The sequence below is a fragment of the Chlorocebus sabaeus genome, chromosome 8, assembly GCF_047675955.1.
Source record: "Chlorocebus sabaeus isolate Y175 chromosome 8, mChlSab1.0.hap1, whole genome shotgun sequence".
NCBI classification, from domain to species: Eukaryota; Metazoa; Chordata; class Mammalia; order Primates; family Cercopithecidae; genus Chlorocebus; species Chlorocebus sabaeus.
This window is the reverse complement of record NC_132911.1, coordinates 19,256,216-19,279,644: the sequence shown is the minus strand read 5'-3', so window position 1 is coordinate 19,279,644 and position 23,429 is coordinate 19,256,216. Positions and strand designations below refer to the sequence as shown.

Genomic DNA, 23,429 nt, shown 5'->3' with positions numbered 1-23,429 from the left:
GATTTTCTTTCATTTCTGAACATCTTTTAGAAGTGCCATTAGTGAAGGTTCACTGGAGATAAATTCTGTTTTTGCTTATTTGAAAATGCCTTTCTTTCAGTTTCATTCTTGAATTATGGTTTTTCGGAGTTCATAATTCGAGGGCCATAGTGGTTTGCTGTCTGTATTTTTTATATATTATTTGACAGTTCAGTTCTCTTGCTTCCATTTGTTGCTGTTAAGAAGACTGTTGACAGTCCATTGATCATTCTGTGTATGTATAGGTGACTTTTTTTCTCACTGGGTGCTTTTTTTTTTTTTCTCTTTGGTTTTTTTTTTTTTGGTTTGGAATGTCACTCTGTCACCCAGGCTGGAGTGCAGTGGCATGCTCTTGGCTCACTACAACCTCCACCCTCCTTAGGTTCAAGCGATTCTCCTATCTCAGCCTCCCAAGTAGCTGATATTACAGGTACATACAACCACACCTGGCTAATTTTTTATATTTTTGGTAGAGACGGATGGGGTTTCACCATGTTGGCCAGGCTAGTCTCGAACTCCTGACCTCAAGTGATCCGCCAGCTCAGCCTCCCAAAGTGCTGGGATTACAGGCATGAGCCACTCCGCCCGGCTTTACTGGGTGCTTTAATAGGATGACCTGGAATGTAAGTTTGCCTAAGACAGCTGTTTTAAGTTTGTTTTCTTAGAATATTCATCAAGAATGCCCTCATTGACTCCAAAAAAAAAAAAAAGTTCTAGTTTGGAGAATAAATAATATGGTTACCTTAGCATTTAAGATCTTCTTTCATCCTTCCTTTTCAGTTTCACCAAACAGTATCTGGAGTTAGGTTTATTTTAATTCATGACACTTGATACATGGCATATTATTTATTTCCCTTTTTCTCCTTGCAGCAGCTTTTAATCTATCCTCATATGTGCTAATTCTCTTTTTAGCTACATCTAAATTGCCATTTTGCCCATCCATTGAGCCTTTAAAGCCAAGTGATTACATCTTCAAGATCAATTCATTTAAAATAAATTATTGGCTCATTTATGATACATTTTATTGCTTGTGCAATGTTCAGTTTTGTCTTTTATGCAATCTTTTTGCTTCTTCATACAGATTTATTTTGTATTTTATATCTGATAATTCCAATATTAAATTTAGTTCTTTGGGTTATATATTATTTTTTCCTGGACTTTTAATCATGCTGGCGTATTCCCTCATATGTTTGAAGACCTTGCACCATGAACTTACATTTGGTTGACTTTAATCAGTTGGAATCCTGAGGTCTTAAATCACGGAAGCTTTCCTCAGAAAGAATTTGTTTTACTTTCTGATGTGTGCCAGTGGGAGCTGCTAGTCTGGGACCACTTTAGTCTGCTTCAAAAGACCCAGCTTAATGTGAGAGTCTCAGGTTTAGCTCCCAGATTTTGTGTTGAGACCAGGAATGTGGATTTTTCTATTCTGTCTTTCAGTTGTGTTAGTTTCTGCTCCATGTACTTTGAAGTTCTGTTGTATGGTGCCTGCATGTTTAGGATTGTTACATCTTCTTGGCAAACTGATCCTTTAGCCTTACATAATACCCCTCTGAATCCCTGGTAATATTCCTTGTTCCGAAGCCTACTTTGTCTGATGTTAATATGGCCACTCCAACGTTTTTTTAGTTCGAGTTTGTATCTTATATCTTTTTCTACCCTTGTATTTTTAACCAATGTCTTTAAAGTTAGTTTCCTGTAGACAGCATAAAATTGGTTCTTGCTTTTTAAAAATTATTCTAATCTAACAATCTGTCTTGTAATTGAAGCTGATAGAGTTAATTTTTTCTGTGAAATTTACATAGGCGAGGGCTGAAATTTTTTGGTAGTGTTGAAATAATCACTTATTAATAATGAGATACATAAACATTACTAAATTAATCCACAGTATCAAAGTTCTAAGTGTTGTCTAGCACATGATAGGTACTCAAAAAGCGTGTGTCACATGAAATGCTGAAAATGTTTAGGGTTATCTAGATTTAGCCAAATACATTTATTGAGCGCTTACTGTTTCCTAAACTGTATCAGGTGCCAGCCTAGTTGAAGTAAAGAAAATATAGTACTCTGTTGACTTGCATTATTTCACTCTTTTTTTTTTTCTATTTTCATTCTGAAATGATAGGTAGAAATGGGAGTGATATAAGCAGTTTCTCAACAGCCCAGAATCTTAGAGGATAATTTGTGACTGGCTTTTTAATTGCCCACAGCAATGCTTGCCCCTGGTTTTGATTGTAATTAGAAGCAGGATGTATTTTAAATAAATATTGATGTTTGATTTGGAAGGTTTGCATCAAATTACCCCCTTTCCACCCTCTTTCTCATCTTCCTGCTCCCATTTGACACTGCATTGGGACAGCAGCACCCTCACGTTGCTTGGTGTAACCAAAATGGCTGTGGGATTTGGAAAGTTGTTTCTATTTTTCATAGAAACTGGGTTTTGCCATGTTGCCCAGACTAGTCTCAAACTCCCGGGCTCAAGTGTTGCAGGAAGGTTGGAAGATTGTTGTTAGAAGGTTGTTGCTAGAATCCTGGCTTAGACATTAATTTGTTCTGGGACTTTAAAGTAGATTCAGATTCCTCAGCAACAAATTCATAGAAGATGCTAAGTCTTGACCCCTGTCCCATTAAAAACAATTATAAATCCAAGGATGATGTGAAACACCCTTTTAAGATAAAAAGAATCCTGGATTATTTATTAGTGACTTCTTAGGAAATTGTTATTATGGAGAAATTTTAAACATCAAAAGTAAAGGGAATGGTATAATAGAACCCATGTTCTCATTATCAAAACATTTTGCCAATCTTTTCACTTATCTCCAGCCCACCTTTTTTTTTCCCTTTTGTTTCCCGAAGCATTCTAAAGAAATAGCCACCAGATAACAGGTACCAGGCCATTATACCTACAGATACTTCAGTATATAAGTAAATCTTTTAAAATTACATCCACTAACTTCTTCTTTGTCTTACTCCCTCCTTATTAAATTAGGAAACTAAGAAGGTTAGTAACTTGCCGAAGGCCATATAATTAAGTGGAAGAACTGGATCGAGAACGTTAGTGTTCCTAATACTTAATCCTGTATTCTTTCCACATAACGCATTGACTCTGAAGAATACCTATTTACTAACTGTCTTAGACTGTTCAGGCTGCTATAAGAACATCCATAAACTGGGTGGCTTACAAACAACACAGACTTATTTCTCACAATTCTGGGCACTGAGAATTCCAAGATGGAAGTGTCAGCAGATTTGGTGTCTGGTGAGGGCCTGCTTTTTGGTTCATAGATGGTGTCTTCTAGAGGTGTCCTCGCATGGGGAAAGGGGCAAACAAGCTCCCTTGACCTCTTTTATAAAGGCACTAATTTTATTCATTCATGAGGGCCCTGCCCTCATGACCTAATCACCTTCCCTTTGGGTGCCACATCTCTTAATGCCATCACATTGGGGATCATGTTTCAATACAGGATTTTTTGGGGAAATACAAATGTTCAAATCGTAACACTAGCTAAAAAGAAAATTGCAATTAGATTTTCCACCAGTATTGTATATCAGGATCATCTTAGAGGATATGAGAAATGCAGGTTCCTGAGCCCCATCCCCAAAGGGCCTAATTTCTTAGGGCCGAGCTGAAGCCAGCAGTGTGTTAGAGCCAATTTATATCAGTTCCTGAGAGCCAACTATTAAATTTCAAAGAATTTTATGAGCTCATTACTAAAAATCATTACAAATTAAATTGTAGAAGCTCACAATTACATAAATTACGTTAAAAACGAAGATAATAAGTATTCAAAACTCATCCCTTCCTATTGACTTTACTACCCTTTGCTATTATCCATGCTCTTGAGGTTATGTCTATTACATTCATGTGGTGGAGATACTGTATACTGGTGTGCTACTGTGCATCTCTTCCCAACCTCACATGCACTGGGAGCTTGAAATTGGCCATGTGGGAATATTTACACCATGGGAATTGTCAAATACAACCAGGCTTGATTTATTGCTTTGTTGATTATGTAGACAATGATGAAATAAATGTTAATAATGTAGATTAAACTTAAAGTGTGTCATGCCTGTGGTCATTACATGATGAATAATGTAAAATTAAGGAAATATTCTCCTAATCTTCAAAAACTATCTTCTGGTTCAGCAAAGAAGTCTCTCACATCATTAATAAATCATGTGAGATTAAGAAATGATGTTTCATTTTTACTCATTAATGTAAACAAAATTATTATTATTATTTAAGAGATGAGGTCTTGCTCTGTCATCCAGACTGGAGTGCAGCAGCATGAACTTTGTAACCTCAAGCTCCTAGACTGTAGCTATCCTGCTGCCTCAGCCTCCTGAATAGCTAGGACTACAGGTGTATTCCATGGTGCCTGGTGAAATTTAAAAAAAAAATTTTTTTTAGAGACAGGGCCTTGCTATGTTTGCGTAGGCTGATCTTGAACTCCTGGCCTCAAGAAATCCTTTCACCTGAGTGAACAAAACTGTTACCCAGCATTCAGTTGGAACTATACATGTTCATCTGTTGCAACCACAGAATGACTACAGATACAAGAGTTTAGCAAAAGCCAACAAAGCATTTCGTAAGATTTATGAAATTTACAATGAAGAATATTGGATGTATTATTACTTGTAAATTAGATACTACATATTCTTTTATCAGTAATATTTTCTAGCATACCTCTATATAAAACCCTGGAAACTGCGTTTCAAATTAACATCTCAGATACCCTCATGCGTACTAAATTTGGAGAACCACTGTTTGAGTCATTGAAAGAAAAGATCAGGATCACTTAATTTGGTCTCCAAAGGTTCTTCCTGATTTTTACTGAAAGCAAGATAGAGAACATGTTCTTGCAAATGCGGAGGCCTGTTTTTTAAATTTAAAAATTAATTTTAAAATAGTTGTAGAGAGGTATAATTAACATATAAAAAATTGGCACACTTTAGCATATGCAATTTGCTAAGCTTCAACATATGTATACCCCAGTGAAACCATACCACAATCAAGACTGTGAACATATCCATCTTCCCAAAAAGTTTTCCAGTAATTTCCCTTGGTAATTATTTCCTTCCACTCCTTCTCACGTACCCCATACCCAGGTAACCACTAATCTCCTTTCTGTCACTATGTTACTTTGCTTTTTTTAGAATTTTGTATAAATGAAATCATACAATATGTGAGTTTTTTGATGTTTCTTTTTCTCAGCATAATGATTTTGTGACTCATCCGTGTTGCTGAGCATCTGAGTAGTTCATTCCATTTTTTTGATTGAGTAGTATCCCATTTTATGAATATGCCACAGTTTTTTTACCTGCTAAGGATATTTGGGTCGTGTAGTTTTTGCCTATTACAAATAATACTGCTCATGATGCAGGGCAGGCAAATCCCAATACTGGGGCTTAGGCCAGGAGGGTTCTTGGCTTCACACAGGAAAGTGTTCAAGAGTGGGCAAGGCAGTGGTGTTAGACAACAACTTTTATTGAAATGGCAGTGTACGGCAGTCGCAAATGTACAGCTCCTTGTGGAACAGGGATACCCCATAGGCAATGTGACCAGAGTAGCAGCCCAGAGGGAGGTCTGCACTCACATTTATATCTACTTTTAATGACATGCAAATTGAAGGATGGATTATGCAGCAATTTTTAGAAAATGGGTTGTAACTTCTGGGCCGTTGGATTGTTGCCATGGAAGGGGGTGGTAACTTCTGGGTGTTGCCATGACAATGGTAAACTGACATAACACACTAGTGGCTGTGTCTAATGGAAAGCTGCTTCTGCCTCATTCTGTGTTTTAGCTAGTCCTCAACTCAGTCCAGTGTCAAGCCCTATTTCTGTAGTCAAGTCCCTCTCCTGAGTCAAGCCCTTCCTCTTACCTCACAATGAACATTTGTGTTTAAATTTTTGTATTGAAATGTGTTTCCCTTTCTCTTAGGTAAATACCTGGGAGTAGAATGGCTGGATCATATGGTTGATATGTGTTTAACTTTTTTTCTTTTTCTTTTTTGAGACAGAGTCTCACTCTGTTGCCCAGGCTGGAGTCCAGTGGTGCGAGCTTGGCTCACTGCAATGTCTGTCTCCCCCAGATTCAAGGGATTCTTCCTGCCTCAGCTTCCCGAGTAGCTGGTATTATAGGCACCCACCACCACGCCCGGCTAATTTTTGTATTTTTAGTAGAGATAGAGTTTCGCCATTTTGGCCAGACTGGTCTCAAACTCTTGACCTCAGATGATCCACCCGCCCTGACCTCCCAAAGTGCTGGGATTACAGGCATGAGCCACCGCTCCCGGCTGATATGTGTTTAACTTTTTAAGAAGCTGCCAATCTGTTTTCCAAAATGGCAGAAATCAATTATTTTCTTCCCTGTCTCTCTCCCTCCTTTCCTTTCTTAACCCCCAAACCCTGCAACTTATTTCTTTCTTTCTTTTTTGGTGGTGAGAAAGTATGAGTAATTAAGACTTTCATGTGAGCACTCCAAGCAAGTTAGTAATATAACATAATTTATATCATTTAAATAATTACTTAACATTTATTTAGTAGGAGTGGGAAAATAGTTTCTGGTAATGAACATTACATAGAGTTAGAGTCACTTAATTTACTTCATTGGCTCATGATGTTTAAATTTGTTTTCCATTTTTTTCAGCAGTTCTAGTTTGCACTTCCGTTTTCTTTTGTGAGTTTCTGAACCAGACAACCCTTGGGAGGTATATTAAAGGGTTTAACATTTTGGATATTAAAAAAATCACTCATTTCTCTTAAGTATTATGCCATGCATTATTTGGTTTTAGAATTTCAGTTAAAGACAACAAATTACTATTTAGCATATATATATTGCCAAAATACTCAAGAGTGTGTGTTTGTGTGTGTGCGTGCATGCGTGTGTGTGGTGGGGTGGTGTTTGTCTTCCAACTCCAAAATGGATATTTCAAGAGTATTGAGACAATTACATTTTACTCAGGATAGCTGAGGCTGTATTTCCAGTTTACTTTAGTGTTATGTGAGTTCCCCCTTATAGTTTCCTCCTATAGATTGTTGCTCTAAGAAGCTGCCTGGCAGACCTCTGCCTCTATCTGGCTCTGAATGTTCCCTTTGAAGAAAGAGAACCTAAAAGCTAAGACTAGGTATGCTGTTATTATACAAGTAGGCTTTTTCAAAACCCCTAATCTAAACTAGCATAGCTTCAGTTCATCGCCAGTTAATTGTAACCAGAAATTCAGAGCTGCACCAAGGCATCTGCAAGGACATGCCCACAGGGAACCCTGACCAGAGAACATTTTTCTTTGTAAGTGTGACAGCTTCTGACTTACTTAAAGATAAGGCATTATTTCCCACATTTTCTTGGAACGAGTTGGTTGGTGGCAGAACTGGAAGAGATGATGACCTAGCCAATGCTGATGCTTACGCGAGCTTCAGGTAACCCTCCCAGGAGGAGTTGGTTCCGGCAACCTCTTCCATCCTTGGGGAAAGAGGCAACAGGTGCAAATTCTCCCAGAAGTTACTGGAGCAATGCCCAATTCTTTGATGACTCTGCATTGTGGTATTATTAAAATTTATTTTGTTATTTTATCTGTAATCACCATATTACTCTGAAAAATGTAGCTTTTCATACAGCAGTAAGAGTTTATTATCCACCCCAACACCCAGCCTTTTCCTGGGTGTTATTTTCCAGTGCATTGTAGAAGTTATGTAAAAGTCTTCAAAAAGCCCTTTATCAGCAAGGGAACAGTCTATCTTTCTCTGACCAATCAGGATAAAAGCCGCATCTGAAGGGAAGCACTGTTTATAGGTTCTGGGACTGGTTGTCTTCCAAGATGCTAGTAAAAAAGAAAACAAAATAGGAAGGAGAAGTATCTGTTCTATGAAAAGGAAAAGAAACAAACAAAAAAGCTTCTTTATTTTAGTTCTGTGAACACTGTTGGTATGACTCTAGTTATTGCCTTAATAAAATGAGAGTACACAGATGGCTCTAATTATCATCCCAATGAGAGTGCAAAACGTGGTATGATATGACTAAAGAAGGAAGCAAATGACTGAAGCAGTAGATACATTCATTGCCATCTTGTCGGAGTTTCCATTGTGATACTTCCTCACTCTTCCGACCACACATAGCACAACAAAGGAGCACTGGACTGGGAGTCTGGTAGGCAAATTCCAGTTCTGAATTTACCTTGTTCTTAGAGGAAGTGTTAGAGAGCAGTGGTTTCCTCCTATTTTCCTCCTATTATTCTTTCCTACAAAGAACCTATTTTTATTGTTTCTGCCCTGTAAATAGGATGTTTTGAAAAGTATTATTAGTTACCTCTTTTGTCTCAGACTGTAAGGTATAGGAACCCCAGAGTTGTGTCCATGAGAGAGAAGATTGGCCTGAGTTTGAATCCTGACATCATGGCTTACTAGCTGTATGACCTTGGGAATGTTCTATAACCTCCTTAAGCCTCAGTTTCTCTATAGGGTTGTAGCAAGTATATAAGTATATTGATGGCTTAGAGCAGCGGTTCCCAACCTTTTTGGCACCAGGGACTGGTTTCGTGGAACACAATTTTTTCACGGGACAGGGGTAGGGAATGAAACCTTTCTCCCTCAGATTATTAGACATTAGTTAGATTCTCATAAACAGTGCTCAACCTAGATCCCATGTGTATGCAATTCACGATAGGGTTCATGCTCCTGTGAGAATCTAATGCCACCGCCGATCTGACAGGAGGCGGAGTTCAGGCGGTCATGCTCACTTACCTGCTGCCAGGCCCAGTTCTTAACAGGCCACGGACTGGTACTGGTTTGCAGCCTGGGGCTTGGGGACCCCTGGCTTAGAACAGTGCCTGGAACGTGGTGAAAGTCAAGCTACAATAGTAATATGATGATGATGATGATGATGATGACGATGATGATAATGATTATTACTGCTATTATTATTTGAACTAACCGGGAAGAAGGGTTGGCCCTTCTTAGAGTTGACTAGTAGTCCCACCTACATGCCTAAAAGAATATAGACAACTGTGGTTTGAGTGATGTTGCCGTATTGTTTAAGGATGAGTGGGAGTGAGCAACAGGAGTTTGGGTGCGGAGGTACTATTTTTCAGGTTGCTGAGGTCTATACTAATTTTTTAGTATTGGTTATTCTTTAGTTATTTTTAGTATCTCTGACCTCTCTCAAGGTCAGAGAAGGGTTAGGGAGCAAAGTTAGAGTATTGGAGGTGGAGGAAAGTGACATGAAAAAAAAAGCAAGAAGGGGTCAAGGTGTAGGTCAGATAGTCTGGACTTCAAAGCAGAGTTTGTTACCAGAGCGGGACTCACATCTGCAGAAAACCATGTCCAACCATTAAAACTCCCTGTAAAACAAAGGTATTATTGCAAGAGGGCGCAACTGGTGGCAGGCAGACACTCTAGGCAGGTCCAGACAGGGCGAGCCCATCATGCTCCGTGAACGGGCTGTGGTTCCTAACAGAGGACGCCATATTTGCTTAGGACGGACTCAGGTCTCCATCCTGGCTGACTGCAGGTTAAAAGTCTTGAGAGTCTATAACTGTAGGACTAGGAAAAGTAGGGCCCATGATTTTTTTCCCATTTTTATTACATTATTTTTCTCTTCCATCTCTGATCCATCCATATTGTAACCAAATATTTACCGTCATTGAAGTATAATAAGTTTACCTGGTATCTGAGGGTTGCGATGCTAAAAGACAATCAGGATAGGTAAATATACAGATACCTATGCACTGTTCACTGCCTCTGGCTGCTTAATTCTGGGTTGGTTTCTAGGCCAAAAAACTGATGGTATGCTGGACACTTTGTGCACAGTGACTGGGTCCCCTTCACATTCCAGAGTGTCCTGTGATGTCAACCGTGAATCAGCATAGGCTGATTATAAAATGTCAGTGTAAGCACATAGATTTTATATGATTCTAGTAAAAAAAAAAAGAAGAGAAACTTTAATATTTACTTAACCTTTTCAGCAGCATTGTGAGTAAATATGCCTCTTCTGTTGGGTTTTTGAAATGCTAACGAGGGCTCATATAACTAAAGATACTTCTTGACAAACTCAATGGATACTATAGAATTTTATTATTATTATTATTATTTTTGAAGTGGAGTCTTGCTCTATTGCCAGGTTGGAGTGCAGTGGTGTGATCTCAGCTCAGTGCAATCTTTGCCTCCAGGGTTCAAGCGACTCCCCTGCCTCAGCCTCCTGAATAGCTGGGACTACAGGCACATGACACCACGTCTGGCTAATTTTTTTGTATTTTAGTAGAGATGGGGTTTCATCATATTGGCCAGGATGGTCTCAATCTCCTGACCTCGTGATCCACCCGCCTTGGCCTCCCAAAGTGCTGGGATTACAGACGTGAGCCACCGCGCCCAGCCTCAGAATTGCATACATGGAACCATTACTTACCTCCGGAAACTCTCTGACCACTGAGACATCTCCCTTACTGGTTCTGGCTTCCCCATCATTCCTTCCCAGCGTCCTTCACAGAATCCTCTAATGTAGGGGTATCCAATCTCCAGGCCATGGATGAGTATTGGTCTGTGACCTGTTAGGAACTGGACTGCACAGCAGGAAGTGAGTGGCGGGCCAGTGAGCAATGCTTCATCTGTATTTACAGCCATTCCCCACTGCTCACATTACCACCTGAGCTCTGCCTCCTGTCAGATCAACAGCAGCATTAGATTCTCATAGGATCTCGAACCCTGTTGTGATGTGCATGTGAAGGATCTAAGCTTCGTGCTCCTTATGAGAATCTAATGCCTGATGATCTGTCACTGTCTCTCATCACCCTCAGATGGGACCATCTAGTCACGGGAAGACAAGCTCAGGGCTCCCACTGATTCTACATTATGGTGAGTTGTATGATTATTTCATTACATGTTACAATGTAATAATAGTAGAAATAAAGTGCACAATAAATGTAAAGTGCTTACATCATCTCAAAACTACCCCTGCCCCTGTGGTCCATAGAAAACTTGTCTTCCATGGAACCTGTCCCTGGTGCCAAAAAAGTTGGGGACCACTGCTCGAATGCTCCCTGGATTGTGCTCTCAGCCACCACCTTTCACTGGATCTTCTCTCTCTAGATGGTCTTTTCATTCTAATTGTTTAAGCAATTATATTTTTGTACATGGAGGACCTCCATTCTTTCTAGATCTCTAGCTCTAACCTACCCTGAGTTCCAGATCTCCATTTCCAGTTGATAACCAGGTCTTTCCTCTGAGATATCCCACAGATTCCATCAAGGCTCAGCCACTTTTGCCATTGGTTTTTCCTGTTGCCTTAAACCAATCGTAATTTATTTCCCTAGCCCTACTCAGAGCTGGGGCAGTGTTGATTCTCCCTTTTAGAGCCTCATGGGGATGGGCTCTGAGCAAAATTATGGCCCTGCCAGCAAGCAAGAAAGAATGTTGATTAAGCAACTAACAGGGTCTGCTCACATCCACAGATTTGCACCCTACTAAAATTCATATAATAAATTTTTTCTGGCATAATAATATTTTTGTGGCATTCGAAGTCCCCCATATCAAGACTCAGAACACTTTTAGAATCTTGCCTTTCTTTTTAAATGTCCCCCGTGTTCTGGTCATTTTGGATCCTGTCCTTTTCATCAGGACATGCCTAGCACTTTCCCATCTCTGCTTCAATTACTTCTTGGGTACCACCTCCTATTTTCTCTGCCCATCCAAATCCTACTCACCTTTCAAGATCTCTCTCAAAAGTCATTTCTGGCTGGATGCCATGGCTCATGCCTATAATCCCAGCATTTTGGGAGGTCAAGGCTAGTGAATCATTTGAGGTCAGGAGTTCGAGACCAGCCTGGCCAACATGGCGAAACCCCATCTCTACTAAAAATACAAAAACTAGCTGGACGTGTTGGTGGGTACCTGTAATCTTAGTTACTTTGGAGGCTGAGCCTGGGGAATCACTTTAACCCTGGAGGCAGGGGTTGCAGTGAGCCGAGACTGTGCCACTGCACTCCATCGTGGTGACAGAATGAGACTCTGTCTCAAAAAAAAGCACCACTTCTAACATGAAGCCATCTATGGACAATTCAGGGATCTTTTTTCTACTTTTAATCCCTATATTTTCAGTCTTTTCTACTAGATTTGAGGTTTCTTGATAAAGACTATGCTTAGTCATTTGTGTGGTTCCCACTGTACTGGGCACACAGTAACTGCCTAACTTACTAAATTGGATGAATTTGACTAGAATATTTTCTGGTTGTGTTTACAGAAAAACCAAACACGTCTCATATAGCGAGGGAGGCATTACTGGCGTCATCTGGTTTGAAGGCCAAATTCCTCCCCAATGGGACACGTTTGTGGCTATATACAGTGAATCCCCTCTGTGCAACAGGAAAGGAAATACGGTTGTTTCTGAAATTGGCAAAGCTTGTTTCCCACGTCATCGCCTTTGCCTATGTCTTTTTCTTTTCTTGGTGGATAACCCACTTGTTGCTTTTCTTTAGACATTTCTTATTTTTGGACCTATTGATTCTGACTGTATTCGCCCTTCCCCTCCTCAGGCTATTTTCCTTGTTCAGTGTTAATATTCTATACAGTAGCTCTTCTAATATCCTTGAGTGTACCTTTATGCATCTTATTTCTACTGTTGGTACTAAAGATTCTTATAAAAATGTGTTTTGTTGAAACATATTATCTTATTAATGGAGCCTTTATCATAATGTGTGATTATCATAGTGAAAGGGCACAGAGTAAGGTATGAAAGTGGGAAGGGATTTTGTAGATATTAACTTAAATGATAAATACCTACTTTTTAAAAAGACGCTAAAAATTCTTGGAGAGAAACAACAGTAATAATTTAAATAACCTACCCATCAGAATTCAAAAATTAAAGGTGGAGTAAAGGTTAGAAGACCTTACTCAAAAATACTGAGTTTTGAGTTATCAAAGGGAAACTATTTGAAAACCAGTTTTCCAATTCATAAATAAAGGCCTGGGTGAGCTAGATATGCACATTGGTGAATTAGTGTAATTACTGTAGAGATAAAAGACACCTTTTTCAGCAGATCTGTGTTTAGATATCTGGATTTTATGTCAGGCAGATGTAGACCAGATCTAGATTAATCTCTGCTGCCCCACTCATTTTGTTTTCTGTACTAGTTCCCTCTGTAACTCTTTTGTTCTCATCTATAGATTGGAGAAGTGACGATGTGGAGTGGACAGAAGTAGAATGGAAAAGTCAACCTGTGAAGCACCTGATGTATCAAATGACTTTTTTTTTTTTTTTTTTTTTTTTCTGGGATGGAATCTTGCTCTGTTGCCCAGGCTGGAATGATCTTGGTTCACTGCAACCTCTGCCTCCCGGGTTCAAGTGATTCTCCTGCCTCAGCCTCCCGACTAGCTGGGATTACAGGCGCATGCCACCACGCCTGGCTAATTTTTGTATTTTTGGTAGAGACGGGATTTCAACACATTGGCCAGGCTGTTCTTGAACTCGTGACTTCAGGTGACCCACCTGCCTCAGCCTCCCAAAGTGCTGAGATTACAGGCATGAGCCACTGCACCTGGCCTGTACTAGATGACTTCTATATGAGATCTCAGTTATGCAGTTGAAAGCGTTACACCAGAGAGCCGTGCCTGTTGTGCCATTTGGAGAAGAAAACTCGGCAATGGTGCAATGAGAGGGACACATGTTCCCCCTTTAGTCCTCCTCTTGGACTGGTCTGGAGAGAAACAGCATGAACAACAGAGAGTGTAAATTTGAAAATAGTAGGAAACGACTTGCTTATTTTGATGTGTGTATTTAAAGGCATTAATTCAAAACATCCAGAAGAAGTTAAAAGCATCCCCTTTTCAGTCAGCAAATATTAACAAAGCCCCCACTATGTTTGAGTTATGCTTGTGGAATGAGGTCTCTTCAACATGTGTGACCTTTTTTTTTTTCCCCCTAGAAAAGCAAAGTTGACCTCTCCAGGTCAAACATTTATTTTACGCATTTAAAATAAAAATTCATTGAGAAATATATTTCATATTTTCCATGATCCTTAAGTAGACTATATGGAATATAATTAGATCCCGCCTTAATGATTTACCACCCACAATAGTACTGTCTGGCTTGTATTTATGCTTGGGTACAACAAGCCTCTTCCATCTAATGAGCAATCTCTATAACTACACAGCACATTTGCCGTCATCTAAGAAATCAGATAACCCTGATTATTAGAACTGTATTTAAAGTCAGAGTCAACATGACGTGAGTATGTCTCTTCAAAAGTAATGTTACTGTGTTTTAATGAATGAGTTTCACAACTGCTCTCTCAGCTACTGAGTGGCTCTGGGTCAAAGTTCTCAAGGACCCTGGTGAGGCTGAGAAGTCTAACCTTGAACTGTGTGAAATATTTCTGTACTTAAAACTTAATACCTATTCAAATATATTTAAAACAAGTTATTAAAGATATTAAACATATTGTATGTATCTTACATTTTATAAATGTAAAAGTTTGCCACTTTATGTATTGTTTTTGAATATATTTTTATATGGGCTGCCATATAAACATGATGCCATGATGCCATATATTTTATTCCATTTTTTCCCCAAGAGGATAAAATCACTCTGACATCATGACTTGACTTATTTCCACAACTTTCTATATATTTCCTTACTATTATCACATTATCAGCACCATATTAAGGTACACTTATAATGTCCTTGTAAATTAAAATAACATATTTTGATTCTCAAATATTGTTTATGAAAAATGTTTAAGCACATATCTAAAGCTAAACTCCATGTAGAAAACTTTTCTTTTCTTTTCTTTTTCTCATGACAGAGTCTTGCTCTATTGCCCAGGCTGGAGTGCAGTGGCGTGATCTCAGTTCACTGCAACCTCCCCTTCCAGGATCCAAGCAATTCTCATGCCTCAACCTCCTGAGTAGCTGGAATTACAAGTGCCTGCCACCATGCTTGGCTAATTTTTGTATTTTTAAAGTAGAGACAGGGTTTCATCATGTTGGCCAGGCTGGTCTCAAACTACTGACCTCAAGTGATCTGCCAGCCTCGGTCTCCAAAAATGGGATTACCGGTGTGAGCTACCATGCCCTGCCTTTTTTTTTTTTTTTTTTTGTAGTAATTATTATTATTATTTTTATTTTAAAGAGTCTCTCTCTGTTGCCCAGACTAGAGTACAGTGGTGTGATCTTGGCTCACTTTAGCTTTGGCATCCTGGGCTCAAGCGATCTTCCCTTCTTGGCCTCCCATGTAGCTGGGACTATGGCACGTGCCACCATACCTGGCTAAATTTAAAAAAACTTGTTTTGTAGGGACGGGGGTTTCACTATGTTGCCTAGGCTGGTCTCAAACTCCTGGCCTCAAGCAATTTTCCAGCCTTAGCCTCCCAAAGTGCTGGGATTACAGGCTCGAGCCACCATGCCTGGCCATAAGTCTTAAAAATTAGTTTTTACACGTAGGTTTCATGTTCAACCTGGTTATTCTTCTCAGTCTTTGAGGTGTAAGGAACTCATCCTTCTATTAGGTTCACTGACTTAATTCTGCTAGGCAATATTAGGGCACTGGGGCTGCAGAGATGAGTTGGCCATTCTTTTCCCTAATACTCTGCTGCCTTTTCTAATGATGGACAATAAGTACCACCGGTACTGCTTGATAATAGTGGCTCCCAAAGGGATAATCCAAAGGCTGTTACATATCTACTTGCTCTTTTTTTTTTCCAGAAAAAAAATGTATCTTTTCTCACATTTTGTTACTTAGTTTCATAGTTTTATCACCTTTTCTGTTCTCTTATCATTTCATATATTAACTGTTGTCAGAATATATGGGGGCACCAAACCCTTAGCTAGAACTGGCTTTGTGAATTGATATTTATTGATACATACTGATATGACACATACTGTTATGTACATTGCTATGCTTTTGTATTACTAGCCAAATGGGAAAAAGTTGGAAATGGTAACAAGGTACTAAGTTATAAGCCCCTAAAAAAAGTAATCAACCCTGAAGTGAGCACCTTCTTTTTTTTTATTTGAGATGGAGTCTCATTCTGTCGCCCAGGCTGGAGTGTAGTGGCGCCATCCTCGCTCACTGCAACATCCGCCTCTTGGGTTCAAGTGATTCTACTGCCTCAGCCTCCTGAGTAGCTGGGATTACAGGCATGCGCCACCGCACCCGGCTAATTTTTGTATTTTTAGTAGAGACAGGGTTTCACATGTTGGCCAGGCTGGTCTCGAACTCCTGGCCTCAGGTGATCCACCTGCCTTGGTCTCCCAAAGTGCTGGGATTACAGGCATGAGCCACCGCGCCTGGCCTCTACCTCTTTCTTTTAGATAACAGCTATAGAACCAATTGCAGCAACAAGGGTGCCTCCTCCACCCTCCCCAAGCCCGTCCACATAGTCTAGAACCTGAGTCCAACCGTGTGCGTCTGTGCTGGGCCATGGCAGCTCCTGCTCAAGTCCTCTGGGCTGTCTTCCAGACCAGATTCCATGCCGAAACTGTATTTTATAATTCTGGAGATATCACTGAGCAGAAGGACGGGAGATGCTTCAGGAGAGGAAAGAAAATCAATGCTTTGACAACACACCAGCCAATATAGGGAGGTGTGGGAATGCTTCGGTGACAGTGAGAAGGCTCTGAAGAGGTTACTTGGTTACCCACGGAGTGCTTGACAGTGAACATTCTAACCTTTACACAACTCATAACCAACTCCAGCCTCCATGTGCTGCCCTCCGTCTGCAAAGCAGGGATTGTCATGATTTGCCTTAAGAGGGTGCTGTGTGATAACATGGGAAGGAGGCTTGGCCAATGGCTTGTACCTATGTATGTGTGTGCGTATGCTGTGTTAACTATTTATTATCTCTCTTATGCAGCATTTTGGGGCATAGCAGAATAGACATATTTTTCATTCATTTGGAAAACACCCACTTCTTCCCGGTTTCCCAAGTCCCAATTGAATTGCAGTGGGGATATTAGGTCACGAGGGTGAAGAGTTCACTCAGGAGTGTGGCGTGGGGACAGGTCCACCTGGGGAGTCCGGGTAGGAAGCAAAGCTTGCTTCAGGGATGCTTCCTGCAGGTAAGCAGGAGCTTAATGGAAACTGAGCTACTTCAAGACTGTGCCTATAGCCTCCGGACTGCCTACCCTGTGCCCACATAAAGTCTGGTGCGCTGGAATCTCCCAGATGGAGACTTCGAGCCAGGCAGTAGAAGGAGCCATGGCTAGGCAGTAGAAGGAGCACTGCCTCAGGAGTCATAGGACTGGTTTCCAGCTCTGGTTCTGCCGTGGCTCAGCCCTGGGGCCTCTGCAAGTTGCTTCACCGCATCTGCAGGTGATGACCTCTTCCAGTCTAACACTGACTCCTCCCGAGTCCCCCTCAATTACACTGAAAATTGGCGATCCTATTTCCCAACTCTCCCAGAGATGCGCTGGAGCACTTACAGGTAAAAGGCGACCTGTGGCCCTGGAGGTTGTGTGCCTGTGTGTGTGAGAGGTGGCGGTGGATCTTTCATTACCCAGCACTCCGTGTACTTGCCTTTTAGCCCTTCCTCTCCCGCTTCTCTCCTGGCCTCCCAGTGGCCGTCAGGGGTCCCTGCAGACATCGCTTACCCACAGTGGTGGGGTGTGAGTTAACAGGGGTTCCTGACCTTCGCTGTAAGTAGAAGCTCTCGAGGGACGGCGTTATAGCTGACCAAGAAGAGACCGTGACTAAAGGCATGAATTCCCTGAAGTGCGATTTACAAAGTTTTTGCATGGAAGTCGGCGCTCGGCGGGGAGGGCAGCCAAGGGAACAGAGCGGGTGGAGTGGGGGAATGGGGAACTCTGTCCTGCAAGAGTAAGGACCCCGTGGAGACTGGACACCTCTCTCCTGCAACTCGGGCCACACCACAGTGTCCTAGTCTCTAAACTTCTCCGGCTCTCGGTGACCAGTCACGTGTAAACCGCCCCTGGTGTCCAAGCGCGGCCCCTTCCGAGAGTGACAGCCTTCGGCCAGGTCGCCCAGCTCCGACGGGCGCAGGGACGCACTGCAGAGGGGCCGTGGGGGACGCGGGTGCCCGCGGCTAAGCGCGACCCCAGTCCGGCCTTGGCCGCCCCCGCCGGACCCACCCCGCCGCGGGGCTCCGGGCTTGGCCGCGGTTGCTCCCGCCGCAGCGGCCGCCGCCGCCGCTGCCGCCGCCGCCGCCGCTGCTCCCCGCCCCCGGGGTCCCTGGAGGCTCCGCGGCTGCCGGAGCTGGAGGTGGAGCCGAGTCCGCCACGGCCGCGCAGGAGGGAAAGTTCAGCGACGGTGGCAGCGGCCGGAGCCGGGCTGGGCAGTCGGCACGGCGCCTCGGGTGAGTCGGGTCCCCTCCCGGGCCAGCTGGGAGCGGTGCGCCGCGCGGGGGCGTCAGTGGCGCCGGCAGATCCCCATAGCCCCGCGCGCCTCCCTCGCGCCCGCCCAGCCCGCGACCTCAGGGTGGCTCGTGCAGCTGCGGAGGACGGTGCCGCGCCTGGCCTCCCTCCGCCGCTGCCAGCCGGGAGCCCAGGGCACGGGCAGGGGCCGGGGAGCGGTTCGGCAGGCCGAGGGCGCGGCGCCTCCAGGTGGGCGCGCGGGGACGCGGAGGGGGATTCCAGGGAGGGTCTGGGGTTGCTGCGCTCCCGGGGTAGGTTTGGCTTCACCAGCCTTTCTCGTGGCCTTCCGCTGTCTGATTACTTTCTGCAAAACCCACTGAAAAGTAGCCTTTCCACGTGCCGCGCGATGACTGCTGTTATTGTATTATTGTGGCTGGGATGGAGAGGGTGGAGGGGGCGTGACGAGGTGGCCGGTGGGCAGCGCGCTCGCCTGCCCTGGACCGCGCTCATGGGAGATGTGGCTGAGGGTCACCGCTGTCCGAATATGCCCATGGCACCGTGCGATTGGTGGGGCAGAAGCTGTGCGAGGGCATGATCTTGGGGTGGGGTGGGGGTTGGAAAGGCAGGGAGGAGAGGAAAGCTGTAGGAAGCGGAGGTAAAGTTGTTTGTTTCCATCACGCTTCCTGCACCTGCACTGCTGTCAGAGATTTTGAAGTTATCTTTTCATCGATGAGCAAAGAATAGTGAAAAAGGAAGAGATGTTAACAGCACTGTGCCTGCCAAAACAGTGAGCCTCGGGAAATACTCATAAATGAAATACTAATAAAAAGGATAGAATGGTTAAATTTCACAAACTCCACTTTTATTCTGATTTCAAAGCCTTGGCACAGTTTTTACTTAATGTCATTAGATACGTCTAGATAATATAGATAATGAACTGTAAAGATAATGAACTGTTCTTTCACGGGGTTTTGTTTTTTTTTTTTAAACTAGAAATTTAAATTTAATTCTGTAGGATTTCTTGGATTTTGTCGACATTGTTCCTACAAGAAAGTCAAATTACCTTGGTGTTACTTGCAACAGCGAGCATTAGTAAGCCCTGTGCAGTGCTGAAATGTTGCTAATTGGAGGGAGAAACGTCCTTCAAACTTGGAAATAGACGCAGAAAGGCAAGATGAATTTTTATGTAAGCCTTAGGCATAAAAGGCGACTTGAACACGTTTTGTGATAGTGCATAATACCCAGGGGACTAGGTACTGGGTTCCAAGAAGATGGTCAATTCCTAGAAAGCAAGAGATGGGCCATACCCATTATAAGATCACCGTGCATATTTAGTAATTCGTCTGCCTTGAGCTACCACACCATATGAACTCCATATAATACAATATCAAAATACTTTAATCCTGTTCATCTTTGTGTGCTAAAATCTTATATGTCTATTTGTAAAATGTATTAGTGGGTTTTAAAGCAGAATCTCCAACGTTTGGATTCATCCGTTTACATCACAGTGCAGTGAGCTTGTGCTCTGGTGTTCCAGAGACCTGAGCTCCAGGGGGCTTCTTCCACTTATTAACTGTATGACCTTGGGCAAGTTACTTACCCTTTCCCGGCCTTGGTGTCCTAATTTGTAAAATGCCAATAATACTACTCACCTTATAGTGATAGCAGGAGGAAATTACATTTGGAAACTTAGCTTAGTGCCCGGAGTACACAGTATGCACTTCATAAATGTTGTCTTTTAGTTTTTTTTTTTTTGGGTCTTTCTTTACATTTAGGGATCCCCAACTCCAGCATGTTTCAACATTTAAAAAAATTGTAAAAATTCCTTCTTTGTAACCCTACTTTCCATTCATGTATCCATTGTCTATTTATTGAAGAATCTCAGGTGCTGCCTAGAATGGGTGCTGAAAATAAGGAGCTGAAACTTTGGGGCAATACTTCAGCTTTTTCTTGTATCTTCCTAAGAATCCATCATAAGTTCATATGATAATGAATCATACTTACCAATCTTCATATTGCCCTAGCTCTGTTCTTAATGCTGTGTTATTACATTAATGCCATGTTATTACATTAAAAAGAAATAACGGTGAGATCTGCAAGGGTCCTCATCTTTCCTATTTCCTCAATGTCTAACACAGTGCCTGGCAGGGCATAAGGACTAAATAAAGATTTGTTGATTTAAAATGCAGAATGTAATGAAGTTATTCTTCGGGTCACATCTGTCTTTTAATAATTCCTGATGAAAGGACCTTGAGATTCTCAATCATAGCCCAACTATATATTAGGGCTAATAGAGGTTATTACGGAGGCAAAGCTAAGGGAGACTTTATTACCTATTGATTTTGCACTCATGATGAAGCAGTCTTATAAAACCTGTAAAACCGGGTTGGAGAGTAACTTCGCCACTAGGGGCCTCTTCAGCATAGTGTATCACCCCAGGCTGTCATTTATTACCGTTATCCTGTCCTTTAAGGTAGCCAAGAAATTTAACTTCCTGGGTTCATGACATGGAATACTTTATTAGAAAAAGGGCAACCTTGTGTCAAAAGCATTAGCCAAAGGCCTAAAAATAAATGGAAGTGGTCTTAAATGATGGATTTGGTGCTATTTTTGAATAACTTTAGAGTTAAGGACTTAAAAGAGATGTAAGAATTTGGATTTGTATTTTATATATCTTAATTTTCAAACTTATGATTTTTTAAAACGTTGAAAAAATATATATGATTTTCATGTAGTATTTCAGCGGTTTTCTTTGTATGTCTTTGGTACAGCTTACTTTTATCTTTGAATGTGTTTAAAAAGTTTATTTCCTAAATAGGTATTTGTAGCACTCACAGCAATCTAAGTTGTTTTTCAAGGCATTTTATCTGGCTAGCAGAAACTTCTGGTTACCTTTCCTTTTTAAAAAAATGGCTCACATCTGTAATCCCAGCACTTTGGGAGGCTGAGGTGGGCGGATCCCTTGAGGTCAAGAGTTCGAGACCAGCCTGGCCAACAGGGCGAAACCCCACCTCTACTAAAAATACAAAAATTAGCTGGACGTGGTGGCATGTGCCTGTAATTGTAGCTACTGGGGAGGCTGAGGCAGGAGAATCACTTGAACCCGGGAGGCGGACGTTGCAGTGAGCCTAGATCACACCAGTGACCTACAGCCTGGGCAATAGAGTGAGACTCAAAAAAAAAAAAAAAAAAAAAAAATGGAGCGACATTAAATCTCACTTTTAAAAACTGTTTTATCGCATTCCAAGATGCATCACTGAAAGGCACCTTTCTTCTATGTGTTTTTGAAAAGACCTCTTATTTCTAAATTCTACTGTGAATGAAGTTAGTCAAGCTTGAGAATATTTATTGAACAACTCAAAGGTGTTTTTAGTTATTTGTGTTTTTATTTCTCAGATATAATTTGCTATTTGGTAGAAAAATTACTGACAGTGTATATAAACAAATGTTATTACTGAAAATATTGCCATATTGTATGTAAATGAATGAGAACATTATATTTTCAGGTTTTCCATGAAATTTAATTCGAATGACAAACTAAATACCTTTAATCTGTAAGTAAAATTAGAAACAGTTAGACCCAGATGTTGTAGTACCAGCTACTTGGGAGGCTGAGGTAGGAGGATTTGTTAAGCACTCAGCAGATCAAGACCACGCTGGGCAACATCTCAAGACCTTGTCTCAGAAGCAAATGAACAAAATCCAACCAAACTACAACAAAAATTAGCAACACAGAAAAGTTTAGTGCATTGTAGGTCTTAAATCTTACCAGTGGTTTTCCTATCTTATCTAGCAGAATGTCTCTGAGTTTGAAAAATTATCAGACATCCAATTCTGATTTTTACATGGCAGGATTTTACAATGACATAATCCGGTTTTTGCACTCCTCCCCACTTTTTTTTTTTTTTTTTTTTTTTAAATCAAGGTCTAGGTCAGTACTCTTAAGAGTGGAGGGTAAGAGGAATAACTTTTGGATGAAGGTTGTAGAACATTTTAAATATCATTTCCCTCTGATTAAGCTAAATGTTTTGGATTACTTTTAGGATTCTGTGCACATGAAAAAGTTATAATAGAGATCCCATTTGCACAAACTAATGCTTCCCCAGAACTGCAAGAGTCTGGCTTATCCTCAGACCCCCAGCTAGCAAAGACCATCATGTCTCCCTCCCTCTCCTTCATCTTCCTAGACCGAAGCTGGGTCCATGCCAAGATGATAGGTACAAAGCCTTATGCAGGATGGGACAATTTAGTTTAGGCAAGAGCTCCAAGCTGAACAAGGTTATGGATGGCTGAGTTGAGAGGAAATGAATGAGTCTCTAAACCTGGGAGTCATTTTTAGGAACCATCACTTGGGAGGTGTGCCTGCACAAAAACGATTGTTTGCTAGAATTTCATGTTTTGAACCTGTGACTTAGGGAAACATTACTTTGCTGCACAGATAATCTTTGTTGCTGTTTTTAGGCAATGCAAAAAATGCATTTGGTTACCCTGCGGTCATATTTGATATTTTGTTTCATTTGCACACACAAAGGACATTTAAGTTGATGGAGGAACAGAGGAGCAGGAAATGGGGGGGAGGTAGATGTGAATTGTCCATGTATGCTGAGGGTCAGCCTTGTTTTTGTATTCCTAAGGCACATGGGCACACAGCACTGCAGCTTATTCCTAGGAATTCGTCACTGGTGATTTTTGTGCTATGTTCATCTATTCCGTTAATAAAATTACTAAAATGGTGGTCTTTGACTTAGGCTTTGTGTTCTCTCAAAAGTGGCTTTCTACTTCTGTTTCTCAAACGTTAAAAACATGCTAAAGTTAATGTATCCGTCAATAGGTCAATATATGTACACAGGACTGTGCTAGGAACCCCTTCCTCTGTGGTAGACTGTTCCATGTCGGGTGCTCAGTCTGGTCAACAGAGAATGGGCTGAAGTTCCTGCAGGGCATGCTTGTGTGGCACAACCTGCAGAACTTTGTGTGACACTCTTGTCTGTAAAAGTGGTTAGAACAATGTCTGGAGCATAGTAAAGGTTATACATGTGTGTGTGTACACGTTATATATCATATAAGATATATTAATACATAATATATATTATATATGAATATATACTATTATTTATGATATA

The 23,429-nt window shown here is 41.5% G+C and overlaps 1 protein-coding gene across 4 annotated transcripts in view; it reads left to right on the top strand.

Moving 5' to 3' along the window:
* Positions 1 to 17,401: 17,401 nt before the first annotated feature.
* The window catches only part of CSGALNACT1 (chondroitin sulfate N-acetylgalactosaminyltransferase 1), a 359,890-nt gene continuing 353,862 nt past the window's right edge, over positions 17,402 to 23,429 (top strand). Inside the window, exon 1 of one of the 4 annotated variants that reach the window (XM_073017977.1) lies at positions 17,402 to 17,420. The gene's annotated coding sequence lies outside the window, so the exon portion shown is untranslated. Of the gene's footprint in view, positions 17,421 to 17,572; positions 17,632 to 17,660; positions 18,556 to 23,429 lie in introns of those variants that run through there. The other 3 variants (XM_073017975.1, XM_073017973.1, XM_073017970.1) reach the window with 3 other exon arrangements.